The sequence below is a fragment of the Corvus moneduloides genome, chromosome 4, assembly GCF_009650955.1.
Source record: "Corvus moneduloides isolate bCorMon1 chromosome 4, bCorMon1.pri, whole genome shotgun sequence".
Classification (NCBI taxonomy): domain Eukaryota; kingdom Metazoa; phylum Chordata; class Aves; order Passeriformes; family Corvidae; genus Corvus; species Corvus moneduloides.
Window position 1 is genome coordinate 27512826 of NC_045479.1, and position 17049 is coordinate 27529874.

The 17049-nt window shown below is 39.1% G+C and overlaps 1 protein-coding gene across 7 annotated transcripts in view; it reads right to left on the reverse strand.

Annotated features, from left to right (window-relative positions):
* ANO4 (anoctamin 4) overlaps positions 1-16692 on the reverse strand; it is a 178000-nt gene extending 161308 nt beyond the window's left edge. For 6 of the 7 annotated variants that reach the window (XM_032106517.1, XM_032106516.1, XM_032106518.1 and 3 more), the window contains exon 1: positions 15890-16692. The gene's annotated coding sequence lies outside the window, so the exon portion shown is untranslated. The remainder of the gene's footprint in view (positions 1-15889) is intronic. The other variant, XM_032106513.1, reaches the window with a different exon arrangement.
* Between the last annotated feature and the right edge of the window lie 357 nt (positions 16693-17049).

A 17049-nucleotide genomic window follows, 5' to 3' on the forward strand; every position in this document is an offset into this window, starting at 1 on the left:
GAAGATAGGACATGAAGGGCTGTCTATGTTCCAGTCATCATTGTAGCATCATTGGTGGTGAATGTGTTCTTCTTGTGATTCCACACAAGAAGAAGAGCTAGAAAAGCTGCATCTCTCCTGTCTGTGCTGCTCATTCCTATATGGTTCTGGTGCAGCTATAGCAGTGTCTGTTACTGAGCCTAAAGTAGTAGTAAGGCCCAAGTAATATGACCAAAACTCAAGAAGCAAAATATTGGTAAAATCAGATAGAAAGTTCCCATCTTCCAGATATGCTATGCTGAGATAAGCCCCCTACCTCATTTTCTGTTTCTCTCCAGAAAAAAAATTAAAATAAATGAGCCATTAAATAATTAAGGAGAACCTCAGTTATTCACTGCAGTTCCAAATACTGATCTCCTTGTAGTGGGAAATTGATCTAAAGAAATCTACCAAAAACTCATTTCGCTGAAAATGTAGCCCAAGGGAGCTCATACTTAAAATTTATGGATCTTCCTGCATCTACAGAAATATTAGGATAGTTTTGTCATCCTCCTGCCACTGACACAGTTTCATGCTGTTCAGTATGACTGTGGTATTAGTGAAGAAGTTTTGTTAAAGTTGATGATGGAACAAACAACAATGTAGACTGTTTCTGTGTTCATTATCTCTGAAAAACAAAACTCAAATAAATCAACTCAACATAACACAAGTTAGCCAAAGTGGGCAGATGTCCACTGAGCCAGTGCTTTTCTCCCCTAATCTGCAGCCTGTAGAGTGTCCCTGCTGTTCCTCTGGATCTGGGTTTCAGGAGCAGGGTAAGGAGTCTGGCTGCTTTGCACTGCAGCTTTTCAGAAGCAAACACACACTGCAAAATCCACTGAAACTGATCCAAGTCATATAAATTTCTTGCTACATTTAGGGGTGGATTTCTGAACAAGAGACTATTTACTGTACCAGTCATTGCATCCCCCTGGAGAGACTCCTTGATTGTTCCATATATCACATCCTAGTGGTTTTTTTTCCTCTCTAAAATCCTATACATCTATACAAGTCCCAAATGGAGCTGTATTACATGTTTCAAAAATTCTTTCACCACTACCTGTATTTCTTGCCTAAATCTCAATATTTTGTTTTCTCTTTCTTTGAAAAGTTGAAAACCAGCATCATATACATGGGAAAGTTGTTTTAAAATAATTGCCCCGAATTATTTCTTAAAGTCAGAAAGAAGTCTGAAAAAAACCAGTTTCTATCAGAAGTGCTCTGTGAAAAGGTAGAGAATTACAACTCAATGTAGATTTTCAAGAACATTCACTTAAAAATTTGTAAGATTCTTCATCTTGAAACTAGCATTCATATTTTATGTTATACTATCTTGTTATGATTGTGAAAAGGTCACACTGTGAGAACTGCAGTATTCGTAAAAACTCTATAATTGTCTTCCAATTTTCTCCTTATTTTAGTTCATTCACTGCGTAAGGGAGATATAAAAATGCATAAGTTCTGTCCAGATACTTTAAGAAGTTTATGGGAAGAAAATGTTTTTTCTTTATTTGTCTTATTACAATTTTTTGGTGTCAGGTTTGCCCCTATATATTTATTTTCATACCAGTATAAAATAAACTAAGAAATACAATTCAAATCTTGTTCAGGACAATGTTGAAAAATGGCTATGGGGAAAAAAAAAAATTTAAAAGAGCTCAGCTTCCTTGTGATAGCACTTAAATAATGTTCAAATTAATTCTGTGCAAATTGAACCTGCATGTTCTGTGCAGGTTTACAGAGGATCTGCACTGAGCCTGCCTAGTTTGAATGGCACTTTTGCCCATGCTAAGGTAGCTTCCCCTGTGGGCTGTCAGCAAATGTTAGGACTGTCCCAGCTAAGCATGGTCAGCATTAATAGGTCAAGAGATGGAAATTTTTCTTCTCGGTTTCATGCTGTGGCAGAATCATCTCTTTTTTTTCGCTTCCGATTTCCTCACAATGTCTCCTCAGAGACCCCACTCTTAGAAGCTCTCAGACACAACCACGGCAAGAAACACTCCCCACTTCAATCCTGAATTAAGCATTGCCCCATGTTCATCTCTGGAAACTGCAAAATGAATGACTATGAGCTAAATCAGATCATCTCTGAACATAAATTGTCACACCTGAGGTTTCTGCAGTAGAAGCATGTTGATTTAAGCCCACTGAAATTGTGTCCTTTTTGGCTGGGAAAGTGCCCAGGGCTAGGACTGCATGAAAACATTTAAGGTCGGTTTTCTTTAGGACTCTGGAAGCATGTAGGTTTTAGTCCAGAGAAAATAGAATAATTGCTCTTCTCCATCAAAAATCATTGCATAGGCTGTACACTGTGGCACAGAGGACAATATCAATAAAGTTAGCAGTGTGTGAACAAAATTGTCAGGGCCTTTATGTCCAATGACCAGAGCATACACATCCAGTGATTCTCCTAGCTAGAACAAAGGCGCTCTTTCTGTCTGCAAGTGAATGCCTCACAATAAAAATGAATTGTCAAATTAAGCTGCTGATTAATTCAGGGTTATTTCTATCCAATGATTCTGAAATAATACTATTAAAGTAGAAAAGCATTTTTTTTCTTTTCCTAGTTGATTATTCAATAAACTTTAAGCAAGGAATTGTTCATTTCTAGCAATTTAGCCTTCAAACTCAATGTAGAATTTTGAGCCCATAAAATCCATGGGTCTTCTGTGATTACGACATGAAGATTTAGGCTATTTATTTGACTAATTACCTAATTTTTTTCTTTGTGCTGACTTGAGTATGGTTCTGAAAGAGAAAAATGTACATCAAGAAAAAGTTAGAGATTTAAAGCAAGGAACAATGCTATTTTCATTAAATTATATCCTACCGTTACTCACACATTCTGCAAATGCTATAAATAAAATATACTTCCTACCCTAGTTCATTATTCTCTACCTTCAGTGCCCCTTTAAAACAAAACACGTTTTTTTCTAAAGGAAGAGAAGGGGAAAAAAAACCCCTCCCCTCTCACCTTCTTACTGATTTTTTAAGCCTGAGGAATATAGAAGTCTATTTAAACACAAAATGATACAGCACTGATTTTTATAGCCTTACACACTGTTCCTACAGCAGGTAACTGCTCCATGCAGACTATCCCTTTATGGGCCAGAGGGAGTCCTGCCTCTGGGGCCGTCCAGGAGCCTGGGTTGCTACTTAGCCCAGGAGGAGTTCCAGAGACTCCAGGAGGCTGGATGATCTATGGAGTGAAACTAAATCATCACCATGAATTAGCAGTTGCTAATTAACATCACTAAGTGACCCTTCCAGTGTGGACAAGGGAAATGTCAATAAAACAACTCTGCCTGTTTCCCATGTACCTGACTTCTTGAACACCCACAAATGATCCAAATTCAAGTTCTATACATCTGTGCTGCTCACAAACTGCAAACTGTGCTGAGAAAACTCTTGACCCTGCTACTCCTCATTGTTCACACTTCCACTCGTTAATGCCATTCACTTCTGCTACATTAGCAGCATCATCCCTCTTCAAACACCAAGTAGTCTAAAGAATTAGTCAAAAATTAGTCCAAAAATTGCATAGAAATGAGGGGATATTTCATGTCTCAGCTCCACAAAGAAATTCTACTTAAGACAATTATCCACCATCCAAACCAGACACGGAGTTGCTCAATGCCTGTCCCCACTGCTCCAGCTGCTCTACTGACCTCAGTATTTTATGTGACTTTCAGTAAGGAACGGAGATTTCTCTGTCAGGACCTTGACATTAGCCAAAACAGAATAAAGAATGTTAGGAGCTTAGAAATCTGTACAAGGCACAAAAATTATTTGGCTTCCAACAGAATTCAAGATCCCACAATCTCAGGTGCTGGACATCACATGCTTTTAAAATAACCAAAAACCTCTTGTCTCAAATTCTTACCATCTTTGTATGAAAGAGACAAATTGAGGAAAAGAATGAAACTAGGGTGCATTTAATGTGCCAAGCATGAACTAGACAAAGCTCATTTGCTCTCACTCACTCCCTGTTACTGTTAATTGTATGGATCATTTACTAAAAGTTTCAAAATAATACTATGTGCTCTATAAAAACTCATCCATTAAGGAAGATGTGACTACATTCAAAAATGTCACACCAAGATAGGCTTTGAATTTAAAACTTTTTGTTGTTAATTTATTCTAAAATCGACCAGGCAGGTATTGCTGTATGCTGCAAATTTCAACTACTGAGATGCTGTTGACTACAGATCAGCAGCAGCTTCTGCCTGAGCCAGGCAATACTTTTGCAAGAATGAAAATGGTAAGCATGCATTTTTACTTGTAACTGATTTCCTGACAAACTGCAGCACTGGATTCTCTTTGACTTTTTCGAAGATTTTTTATTACATCAGATCCTACTGATACATAGAAAACCTACAATTTGTCTTGCATGACTCCTTTTTTGAAAGCACCTCTCTCTGAATTATTTTATTGCACTGGCAACACAAGAACCAGAGGATTAACATTGCACCAAGGTGCTCAGCATCTGGCAGTTAACAGGGTATAATATTAGTGGTATGTCAGGCTTTTCCTATGAAGAGTAAGGAAAAATTTCTCCAGACTTTCAAAAAGCATGAAATTCAACACAGAGGTGACCCTTGGCTTAGTTATTGAAGGTTGCAAACCTGGCTTGTCCTAAATCAACTAATAAATGACTGCTTATGCTGAAAGGAAATGGTCTGTGTGGGAAAATGAGCATTTGTGTATACCCTTTAGAGGAAACCAATAGGTCTCTAATTTCCTTGACACAGAATAAGGTACTTAGTGCCTTAAAACCTATGTAGAGTAAGTAAACTTGCCATCTTGCTCTCCATGCTTCTGTTTATGCAAATGGCTCCCTCCACCTCCTGATCATTAGTATTTTTAGCATACAACTGTAAGTGTGATTACATGTAAAAACATTTAGATGATGCATTCAAGTTACACTTTTAAGTATAAACAGTGATTGGAGGAGCATCCCTAGTACTGTTTCCCGAGTTCTGCAATTCTCTGGTTTTGGCTTCAGAGTATATTCAGCCCATGATATTCCCCCTGAAATATCTCGATCCCTAAAAATTAAAAAAAATTATTGTAAAGCATGAAAAATTAGCTCATGGTTTTCCTTCAGCTGAAGTCAGAGTAAGGTATATACTGAGCCCCAACAGAGAGATAGGGTCAGGCCCTTTCCTGGGATTATGCATTGAATAGAATTCTTGTTTTTGCCCTGGGACAGAAAAATGCAGGTGACAAACCATCACTAAGCCACAGGCATTGTAGGATGCCATGCTGAGACATCTTCCTGCTAACAACACTCCAGCAGCATTTAGCAGGCATTGCTGATTCAAAATCTGCATTCTCATAACCTTGGCCCACTGGCCAGATGCTGGCAAAGCTGCTGAAACAGGACAGTGCCTGTGCTATTTTCAAGGGCACATGAGCAAAGCATTAGTTGTTTTACTCACCACACTTAAAACAGGACAGAAGATTTTATTTTTTTGGACTTGATCAGTCGCAGTTTTACTACTTGTATTAAGTTCTTTGCTAAAACTATGTTAATGAGAGGGAATGAAAACACTTTCCGAATTTAACTGGATTTACTTATAACACTGAAACTGTAAAGAGAGAATTTGTGCTCACATAATAGCTAATCAACAGCAATTTTTCTTTTTAAAAAGCAGCTTTAAAGTATTAACCACATCAGTGAATATGTTATAAAATCACTAGCCATGCACATACAAACACAGATGCCTCAAGATTTAAAACGCCATTTCTGACTTGGGAAATCAACTCTCTTGGAAATACAGAGGGAGAATTTTGGGTTTAGTTTGGACATTAGGAAGAAGTTCTTCACAGAAAGAGTGACTGGGCATTGGAATGGGCTGCCCAAGGAGGTGATGGAGTCAGTGTCCTTTGAGGGAGGTTTTTAAGAAAAGACTGGATGTGGCATGGTCTGGTTGACAAGGTGGTTATAGGTCACAGGTTGGACTTGATAATCTCAAAAGCCTTTTCCAACCTAATTGATTCTGTGAATATCTGTCTATCTATCTATCTATCTATCTATCTATCTCTGAGAGATAGTTATTACTGTAAAAATATATAAGATTACCTGAAGGTATAGGCTGCCTAATTATTTTTTTTCTGTCAGCAATAGATGTGGTATGCTTTTTTCCCTGCATTTACCCCTCTTATAGCTCAAGGGGATCACTATAATGGTAGAAGAGTAGAGACCTCTCCCAGGATCTCATGGCTAACAGTCACACCACATCATGAAGGAGGAAGAACTACCCTAATGTCAAGATTAAAAGCTCTGTGGCAGTAGAGGACACTTTGTTCCATTGAACAGCCATCAACACGGAGCTTTGTAGCAAAAGATGTACTTCCTTCCTCTGACAGGTCTACCGGCCCTGGAATGTCAACCATGGCTACCAAGCTGACCCCTCACTATGCTGAAGACCAGGAAGAAGAAAACTGAAGCTCTCAAATAGCTGTCTTACATTTTCAACATTTTTCTCAATATCAAAGGATGAAAATTCTGAATTTTATATAGTCTTTTAAAATATTTAGGTGTTGACATACAATACAACTATGTCAGAGGGCTGTTGAGTTTGCAGTATCAAGTGCCCGAGAAATGCCAGGATTAAAGCTGCATCTGTGAAATACACTCAGCACTTCTAACATGATACGGGTTTTAATTTCAGACCACACAGAAATTTTTATACTCAGTGTGCACTTAGGATGGACACCTCTGTGATAAGCATCAGCTCCACCTGGCCTCTGCCCAGTCTCTGTGCACAGGGAAAGCCTTACAGAAACACACATTGAAGCTGCATGAAGACAAAGGTTGGTCTCAGGATCAAAGCATTTGAGTTTTAATTTCAGGTACTCAATTGCATATCCACTTCTGCTTTCCATGCTGCTAAGAGACTTCAGTGGGGGTATGTCACTGTCCAAGCACCCAGCAGACAACACCTGATGAACCAAAGCTGTGGTACTCATAGCTACAGTCAGTATCCACTGAAGCCTTTTTTTGATTATATAAAATGCTATAATGTGATAAAGACATGAAAAAATCATACCCTTGACATGTCACATTCAGGACCCTAAGGTAATGAGCATTTCTCCCTTTCACATCAAAAACCTTAGCTCCTTATCTATGAAGTAATAAGAACAGATGACACCAGCAAGGGAAATAATTTCTTACATTGTTTCCATGAAGGATAATTATTTGCCATCTAGACATTAGCAGAAGTTGTGGTGATTACAACAAAAAAATACAAATATCAAGAAATATTTGTTTGGTTTTTGTTTGGAGCCTGATTTGGATCATAGACACTAACTGTGAGACAGAATGAAATATTTCACAAGGAAAATAAAAATAAACAAATATAACTCAATGAAAACACTGCATGTGAACACATGACTAAAGTCTCCAGGATGTTGTGTAAGTATAGACAACCAATATTGTGGCATTTAATAATTCTTAAATGCTCAAAGCTGCCTCCTCCCATGGTGTTCAGTAAAATAAAACCAGCTGTGCTAGTACCTGAGAGTGCAATGAAGTACTCACAAAGCCATACCCAAGGTTTAAAACTGATTGACAGACTTACAGATGTTTCTGAAAATGCAGTTCAAAAGCTGTAAGCACTAACAGAGTGGCCTCAGAACATGTTTTCCCCTGGACTCTATTCAGGAAAGACAACATATGTTTGACAACAGCGAAAGAGAAACACATCAATTGCAAGTTACTTAGCCTGGAGTGCACTGCAATCAGAGCACATCAAAAACTAACCAGACGTCATGGTATGCCCTGGAAACAAGCAACTGGAGTTTTTAGACAGGCAATGACAAGCTGCAATGTTATCAAAGTTATCTAGCAAATATCCTAAATATTTCTCCACTCTCTGTAACAATATGATAACTTTTCTTTTTAAAACTTCTCTTGAGTCCTTTACTTGTTTCAGAACCTAGAAGATTAAAAGTTTTCTTCTTTACCTTGTGTATTTGAATGTAGCTTATTTGGTATTATCTGTTAGTATTAGAATTTCCATTTCCCCTGTACTGTGACTCTGGGAAAACAGGCTACCCTGGCATGGGCAGGGTACTGGTACAGGTTTCAAGAGTCCTGGGCTGAACCAAGACATATTTTTCTATATGATCTTGAGTGAGACACTTAAATCTTTGACAATGAACATGTTCCTGTGCAGTAATTGACAAGTTATCACATGATAGCTGAAAGCACATAGAAATTCGCAGATGAACAGTTTCTTTCGTCACAACCTGATCCTGAAGCAAAATGTCAAAAATAAAAACAAAACCAGTGGGTATGTGCCACATCCATCTCTCTTCTTTCCCCCTTGTCCCTCTTGGAACTGAAAGGAAGTACATGTCCTGAACCTATCTCCCTTCTCAATTTATGAGCAGAGGTGGTACCCTTTAGCAACCAATCTCACACAAGGAGCATCAGGACAAGCACAGACCTATTATCCCTCCTCACTGCAACATATATTAAATTTCAATTCAAGCAGTGTACCTTAAGGTAAGGAAACAAGTTTATCATACTGAAATCTGAGCCTCTCTTTCTGCATTGTAATGTCACCTTTAACACCCATTGCATTGTTTCACAAACAATTCATAGAAAGTTTTGTTGTTGTTGTTGAAGTTGCTGTTGCAAAGAATGGTGACCTGCACAACAAGCACTGCTGAAGTACCACAGCTCATTCTGAGTCTAAGTTCATATTTTCACAGCTCGAAACTCAAAGCAAAAAACCCACACCAGTATGTGAGTGGGACACCTGGATGCAGAAATAGCCTTGAGGAGCAGGTGAAGAACAGGAGCAGACAGAGAAATGCTGGAGGGGGAATGGAGCAGAGCCTGGAAGAGAGTCAAAGGACAGGAGGTCCAGCAAGAAGCGGAAGCACAAAACGGAGATTTGTAAGAAATAAGATCAGACATAGGAGCTGTAATATAAGAGGCAGAATTAAAACCAGAGTTACTCGAATGCTGATCTGATTGAGTTTTACAGGAAGCAACTGGATAATTTAGACCTAAATTTTGTCACAAAAGTTGTAGTATATTAACATAGTGTAGTAATCACAAAACAATTGAGTCATGTTAGTTTTTAGGTAAAAAAGGAGAACAAAGTAATATTTTTCTTACATAAGAATGCATACTATGTTTGCAGAACTGTTCTGGGCGACAACAGTGCAATGAGAAGTTGCAGTAACATCTTCACCATGGGACACTGAGTACTTCACAAAAGTTGTTTGTATCATCAGAACTATACCATAATATATTAATCAGGATAGTTCAGAGTCTATTCTTATTAGAAATATAAACTAAGTAAACTTCATGAAGCATGCTGAAGCAGAAGGTTATCAAATCTTTTGCCAAGGCATTTCTGAAATCCAAATCACAAATTCTATATTATAAAGGAAAATAAGGAAATTCTGTCTATGGCTCAACAGCAGTTTCTGTGTGACCAGTTAGAAAGACCTTTTTATGTTTAAGCTCATCTGGTGGTCATCATAAAGAGGCAGAGAATAAAACAGAACAACTACTAGCAACACTCAGCATCAATCAAAACAAAAATAAGTCTGTGGGTAGATACTTGACTACCCTACACTTAATTTAAATGAGATCGGGAATTTTCCCCAGTCTGGAAGAGCTTATTTAAATGATATAGGTTAGAAAATCAGCTGCTGTAGTTGTTTCTCTGGGAACAAATGACAATAAGAAATTTTAGGAGGTAATACTTTTCCTTTTTCCTGAGGGCAGAGCAGCATTCAACTTAATTGATTTTCTCCCCTTATCTAAAATAAAGAATTTTTAAGGCAACAGCCTCAAAAACAGTAAACATAAACCAAAGCAGTGTTGCCTGCATGAAACTGCAGAGAGGTTAAAATAACAGACCAGTAACACCTGCTTAATTCCTATTTGCTGTGGTTCTTTGATCTCAGATTCCAAAGCTACAAAATATATTATTTTCCTGACAGATTAAGGAAAAGAGTATTCATGCTAACAGGGCTGACATTTTACTTGATTCTTAGGTTCCAGCCCTTTTGTCCTGCCAAGCCTGTTTGTCACTGCCTCTTGTTCTCCTTTCTCTATGCATGCTTCACAATATATTGGGATGACAGACCAAGCTCCTACAAAATAACTGTCTTTAGAAAGGACAGTATTTGCTTTTGCCTGGGCACTGAATCAGAGCAGTGCTCTGCCTAGATGAAACTCAGCATAGGATGGCAACTAGTATAGTTATAAAACCCCCCCAAAACGGAAAGAAAACCAAGACTAAGGAAAATGTGAAGGCAAATTGATATGTAAAAAGGCAAAAAAGTATGTATGAAGGGAAAGCAGTGGAGAGACAGTGACATGGAGCACAAACAAGGAAAGAATTTAATTGAGGCTGGGGGATAGATGAACAACATGTAGAGAGGTTGTATGTCTGCCAGGATATATGGACACATACCAATGGACTTCACAAAGCTCTGGATTTTAATTGGCATTTTACAGGGAGTGGTTTCCCAAGGAGAATCAAACCCATTTAGAAAAAGTCCCTGGTGGTCTAACACATCACATATAAAGTATTATGTTTAATTTTAATGAAAACCAGTTTCTTCAAAGAAAATTATCTGAAATGGGAATATATCTCCTGCTGATCCAAAACAGCTAATCACCAAGCCAGCTAATCACCAGCTTTTCCATACAGCAAAACTGGCTCAGAGGAGATTCTGTCTTTTTCTTCTCAGGTGATTTTGTTAATTAACTTCCTCATCCAAAAATGAAGGGAGGCAGAAAAAAATTTCAATATTTGAAGGCTGTAAGAACTATATAAAATAAGAAATTAATGTCAATACTTCAGGGGGATGCAACAAGACCAAATGGATGAAGGTAGAAAAGCTGTTTTGATGAGGGCTCTATTTGAATAATCTCCCAGCAAGACTGACATAAACCCTATAGATAAATTATACAGAAGCCTACTCTTCCTAGCTTCATATTAAACAGCAATAATCTTCTAAAGAAGATTGGGATATCTCTTTTAGACGTATTTCCAACCACCCTCTGGAAGTGCAAACTTCTGGTGTGCTACCACTGTAGAGAGCATGAGAATCTCATCTCCCATGATCATCATCAATACCTAGATAATCCTGGAATCTCAGAACACACTTATGGCCAGAGAATGAATTCAGAAGATTTAATTTGTTTATCTTTTAAAAAATATTTATCTATGGTAGTATGGGCTTTTGAGGGACCTAGCTGTCCAAAACAGCTAGCCTCCCTTTGGACAATTAGATTGCAAATGCTGAATCTTGAAATCTCTGGATTTATGTTCAAAGTTCACCATTTGGTGGGAACTAGTCTTCTCTCAGAGCTTGAATTTGGAAGCCCATTTGGAGGTGGGCTTGCTGTAATGCCTCCTGAGGTGATGAGCAATTGGTTTTGCAGCATTATTAGCATCTACATACAGCTCTTGGAAATATGAGACTTTTCTGAAAACATTCTCTCAGATCTGTGCTTTTCTAAAGTAAAATCCATGCACATGCAGAGAGCTGTACACCATTATCCACCCTATTTGGGGATCTAATTGCAGCTTCAGTGATATTCATCCTGCTCAGGGTGTTATTCATGAAGATTAAAACACTTGCATTGCCTGCTCCAGCACCAAGATCCCTTCCACTAGAATACTGAAGTACTAACCCATAACTCCTAACGAAACTGTTATTTCTCCTCATAATATACAATGAGAAGTTCTCAATTTCTTACAATCTCACATTACCAGAACAAGAACACTTCATGTTGGTCAAGTCAAACAGGCCTAGTGCTGCTCCACTGTTACCACATTAAATCTGGAATAACATAATTGTGGCTTTTGCTACGCAGGAGAAAGTTCTGTAACACACAGAACACTTCTCACTTTATTGTCCAGTGTCTCCTATGCAGAAGTTGCCTAAGAACAAATCTGCACGACACAAAGTGAAAGACCACAGTTTCCATGAAGAACCAGACAGATCGACAAAAGCACTATGCACTCATACAAAAGCAGAAAATGCAATCCCCTCCTGAGATATGACAGGCACAGGATGCAAGCACTTACTAGAAGGCAGCACATGCTCAGGACACACGGGACATACGTAACAATGCCTGAAAGCTTATCCTTCCCCCCAGACAGAGGGAAAGCACGTAGCACACAAACACCCTGCCTAGTACTTCCAAAAAGCACTAAACTTCTGACAGATTATGCAGCGCAGTGTTCACACACAGGATTTCCAGACATCCACGAACTGCAAAAAATAGCAACTGCATCGAAGAGAGTTCACCTGTTAAAGCCACAAAATATATAGAGACAGGCTTGTAATATTTGCAACATTAGAGCTACAAAGTCCTTGAAGTCATCCTGGACAAAATCTGCAGACTAAGTGAGAAAATATGTCCAGGAACACCTTGAAAGTTAGCTCTGTGAATAAGGGAGAAAGCCTAGAATGTGCAGTCAGCTTTTTATTATCCATTAGTGGGCTCATTAGTGGGTCAGGATGTATGAAGAAACAGGCAGGTAAAACCACAATTGATACAGCATGAAAAATATCACTAGCCAGAGCACTGCCTGGTACCGATGACTTCAGCTCTGCAACATGCATAGCTCAGTATTACTTTCCAGTCTGGGACAGAGAGGGAAGTTGGAGCATGGCTAATCCACTGCCTGAATTCTTCAGCCAGTGATAATCAATAGCCGTCTGCATAGGTTTTGTCAGAAAGGATATGAGCAGATGGAAAGCATAAAATTACTGAAGCAGTATGGATAAATGAGAGAGCTTTCTGTAAAAACATACCCATTTATATTCCCAACAAAAATGTATATTTTTGAATATTTGTGGAGAAAATAAGCTTTAGAAAACTTGCTTCTACAGACAAGTGGAGTGAAGAATGCATATTGATCATACACAGGGGGAAAAGAGTGCAATGACTTCATCAGACCATTGGGTGATTTTGGCTGGCTAAGGAACAGAGGGGTTTTTTTTTTTTCTTTCCCTGCAGTTGTTTTCTATGCAGTCTTCAGCCACCCTGCAATGGAATTAACATGACACCATGCTGTGAAACAAGGAAGTACTATGCATGCATTCCCTATTAGAGAATTCATAGAATTCCCAGGAAATGAACAGCACATCTACCTACTTGAATTTCATGTAATTCAGGGAATTTCACTCTTCTCTATACCTCTCAAGACTGTTATAGAGGATTGCATCTTTATTTTTCAAGCCTTTAGGCTGCAACAAGGTGTGCTGTCAAGGATTTTAGATGCACAGACTTCTCAGTTGCAGTACATAGAGGTCAGGTTCCAAATGCAAACATCCCATTGCAAGCTAATGTGGTTTAAACTTGAGAAAATATTTCAGGATTTTCCTCACTTCCTTTTTCCTCAAGGTTATTGAAAAATCACATTAAATTATGCTCTTTGGCTTTTAAACTTTTATTGGAAAAGATAGATATATTTATGCACTTATGTTCAAAATTAACTTTTACAGGATAATTTTACTTAAACATTAGTAATTGTTGAGTGACATTGCCACATTTGATTAATTGTTAAGTAGGAATGTAGATTATATTAAGGCATAGGAATATCTGAATTTACAACAATATTTAAAAAAATAATAGCATGCAGTTCCATAATTAACTGTGAGGTTTTCAGAATTTTTTTGATTGTGCATGTATTCTGCAAACCCTCCTCTTTTTCAAGTTTACAATAATTTTATATGGAACAAACTAGTAAAAACTCCAAGTGCATATACACACACTCCAAGTGCATATACAATTACTTTTTATATTTAATCAAGAAAAGCCTAAGCCTGATTGCTCCAAGGCAGTTTCACAACCTGCAGGGAGTCAGGACTGCTTCTCTGTGTGTGTTACTAGGAGCCCTGCTGATCTTCCACTGCAAAAAGTTTCTTTGCTGCTGTCATTGTGTCAGCACTCACTGAAACTGTAAGAGAACAAACTCAGGCACTTTGTTACTGATATAAAAGAGTTAAGTAACACACAGATCAGTCATAGTGCCAAAGCCTTTCTGTAGTAGATAGACAGTGGGCAAGATTGCTCTAGAAGCAAATGTTTTAGACAGTTCCTTGTGCTGCACAATTGCCAAAACAGGCCTGTTCCCTACCAGAGTAGGAGGTTTGCAGCATGCCCTCACTGCATCAATGAGAAGGGAAACCAGGCTCATGACCAGCTGCACCAGTGGGTACTACATGATGCCAAAACACAAGATCTGGTGGGGCAGAGGACTTGGACCACTGACATCTGGGCTATGTGCTGCCCATTACTGCTTGCTTTGAAGGCAATGCAGCAGCTACCTCACTGCACCATGAAGTCCTCTACCTACAGATCTGGGTAAGCTTCCTCCTCCCCCCACCACACACATACGTGCTTGTCAATACAACAGGACAGTACACCCCCGTACAGAAAAGAAACTAAGGGTATTGAAAATAACAGCAGTGTTCTAAAGTTTTTACTCATTTGCAAGGGAAAAGGAGGTACCCAAACTGTGTTCAGCTAAACTCTCTGTGAAGCAAAACTCTCTGAATTACAGGATAAATCAGGAACAAAATTGTTTTATTAAGTCACAATGTAAGCTATATTAAGCAAAGAAAAAAATTCCCAGACATCAGTAAAACTCTTGTTAAACCCAGAAAAGGCAATGTAGAGACAGAATAAAAGCTTTATTCTTATCCTACCTCAGTAAAACAAAGGTATAAGAACACATCTCCTCTTTGCTCTGCTTGAAGTCAGACCACCCTGTGATGAGTTTAAGCCAGTGTTATATCTATGCCTTCAGCGGACCTTTGAAGATGTAGCAGAATCTTTATTATTCCTGCAGTGTGTAAGGGCTATGCATAGTCAATCCCCATAATGGATCCACAGCATGAAACACATTTCAGTTAAAAGAAATACTTTCACAGTTCTCTTTTATGAAAAGGAAAGGAATATATCTATCTACCAGAAGCTGTATATTTGCTTTACTTTAAATCTCATGCAACAAACTAGAAAAGAAAAAAAAAAAAGGGCACAGTTTACTCTGGTCTAAAAACAACCTTTCCTATTTATAAAATCAGAGCTGTTAGAACAGCTTAGAGCACAAATTAAGCCAGCACATATTTTCAGACATTTAGAAACACTTCTTTTCTACTGCAGAGATGTAAAAGCACTTCAAAAAGCTAAGAATTTACAGCTGTAAGGACTGGAGAGGGATGAGGGTTATGAGGTTGCCTATTCCGTAAGTTCTTGTCCCAGCTAGTCTGTACTTTTAAGATGCAAAAGGTCCAACTTAAAAACACCTGATGACATAGGCTTATATTGAAAATGCTGAAAGAGCCCATCTGTCCCATGCCAACATCAGCAAACACCAGTTCAAACCACATGTATGCTCACACTTGAACACTGAGGGGCTTCAGTTTTCTAGGTGTCTGGTCAAGCAGGGGGTACCTGTGCCCTCAGTGCAGTGGTACAGACCTAGAGAAATGAGTCAGTCACCTTTACCCAATCTCTATTCCAGTTCCCCAGAACCGTATCCCATTGCTGCCACAGGCAATCGGGAGCAATGCTCAAGCCTCTCGTTTCAAGGACAAAGAGGCAGCACTCAGCTTGCAGTCAATACTTCAGAGCTCTGGGTCGGAGGAGGGAAAGAGCAAAATAAACAGAAAACTTGTGTTTTACTTAGCCAGCATCTGCTATGAAGATGATGAAAATTATGACGAGATATTAAGTGAAGGTCACGAGGCTTATCTAAGACTATAGGGGGAGAAAAACAGATGGGGAGGGGGAGGGAGAGAGAGAGAGAGGGAGAGAGCACGAGCACTGCAGCAAAGAAGCTATGCTCAGCCAATATATGCCGGCACTTACCATAAAAATAGAAAGATCCAAGGAGAATCAGATTAAGGATCCTTTTTGTCTCTCTTCAATACAAAGATTTCCACATGAAGCTCTGAACACAGCTGTCCAGGGAAAAAGCAAGGTAATATGATGATACACAGAAAACACTAACACACAAACGGTAAGTCCTTTCACAGCCTTCAAAAGCCTGCAAGCAGTTTGTGCCGAAAAACCAAAGGTAAGAAGTCTGAAGATGACTCCTACATAACACTGCAGCTAAACCAGACTGCCGGATTTCCAGTCACTCACACCTCACTGTTTTCATCTTCGTCCTCTCACCATTACTTACATCCTAGAGGTGGGCTTGGGGGTGGGGATAAGAGATTTCTCCTCCAAGTGGAAAGGATCACAGAAGCAGAATCAGCATTTGTAATCAGTCGCTGGGAGTACCCAATCAGAGGACCTGCGGCGTGGCAGCGTGACAGCTGTCCAAGGCAGGGCAGCCCGACGCGTCAGCTGCCGGTACGGTGCTGCCTTGGGGCTTCTCTGCCTCACAGCCCCAGCCCCAGCAAGGATTCCTGCACCCATGGACAGACAAACTGCCTTCGTGCACTGTGCCTGCTCCTCCGAGCAGCAGCGCTCAGAAAGCCACAGGCTTTTCTGGGTTGCTGTTCCGACAGGCTGCTGGCACAGCTCTGCACTCGTACAGAGGTAAGAAAAGTTTGGAGGTTTGAATATCAGTGTCATTTAACTTGAAATTTTATTAGCCGGTACCTTCCCTATATAAAACATACATTAATTGTTGCTTCCTCTTCAAAGGCATCTTTTTGAAGAAAAAAGAAATCTGTAAGAGATTTTACAGCATGGTCACGTTGTGAACTGCCTTGCTAGAGCCAGTGCTGGTTTTGACACGACATCACAGACCCCAGACAGCATCAAATCCCCAGAAAACACACAACCAAAGTTCCTCTCCCTGCACCTGCCAAGATGACAGCTGGATTAAAAGTTTTGTTGCTTTCAAAAATACATTGACACCAAAAAAAAGATTTAAAAAAGACCAAAAACCAGACCTCTACTTAATTTTCAATAAGGATATCCAGGGTCTGGAGAGAAACACTTCTAGGGTATTTAAAGCATTCAACCAATTCACACAGTAAAGTGATGCAGCAGATTTAAAGCTGCCAAGCACT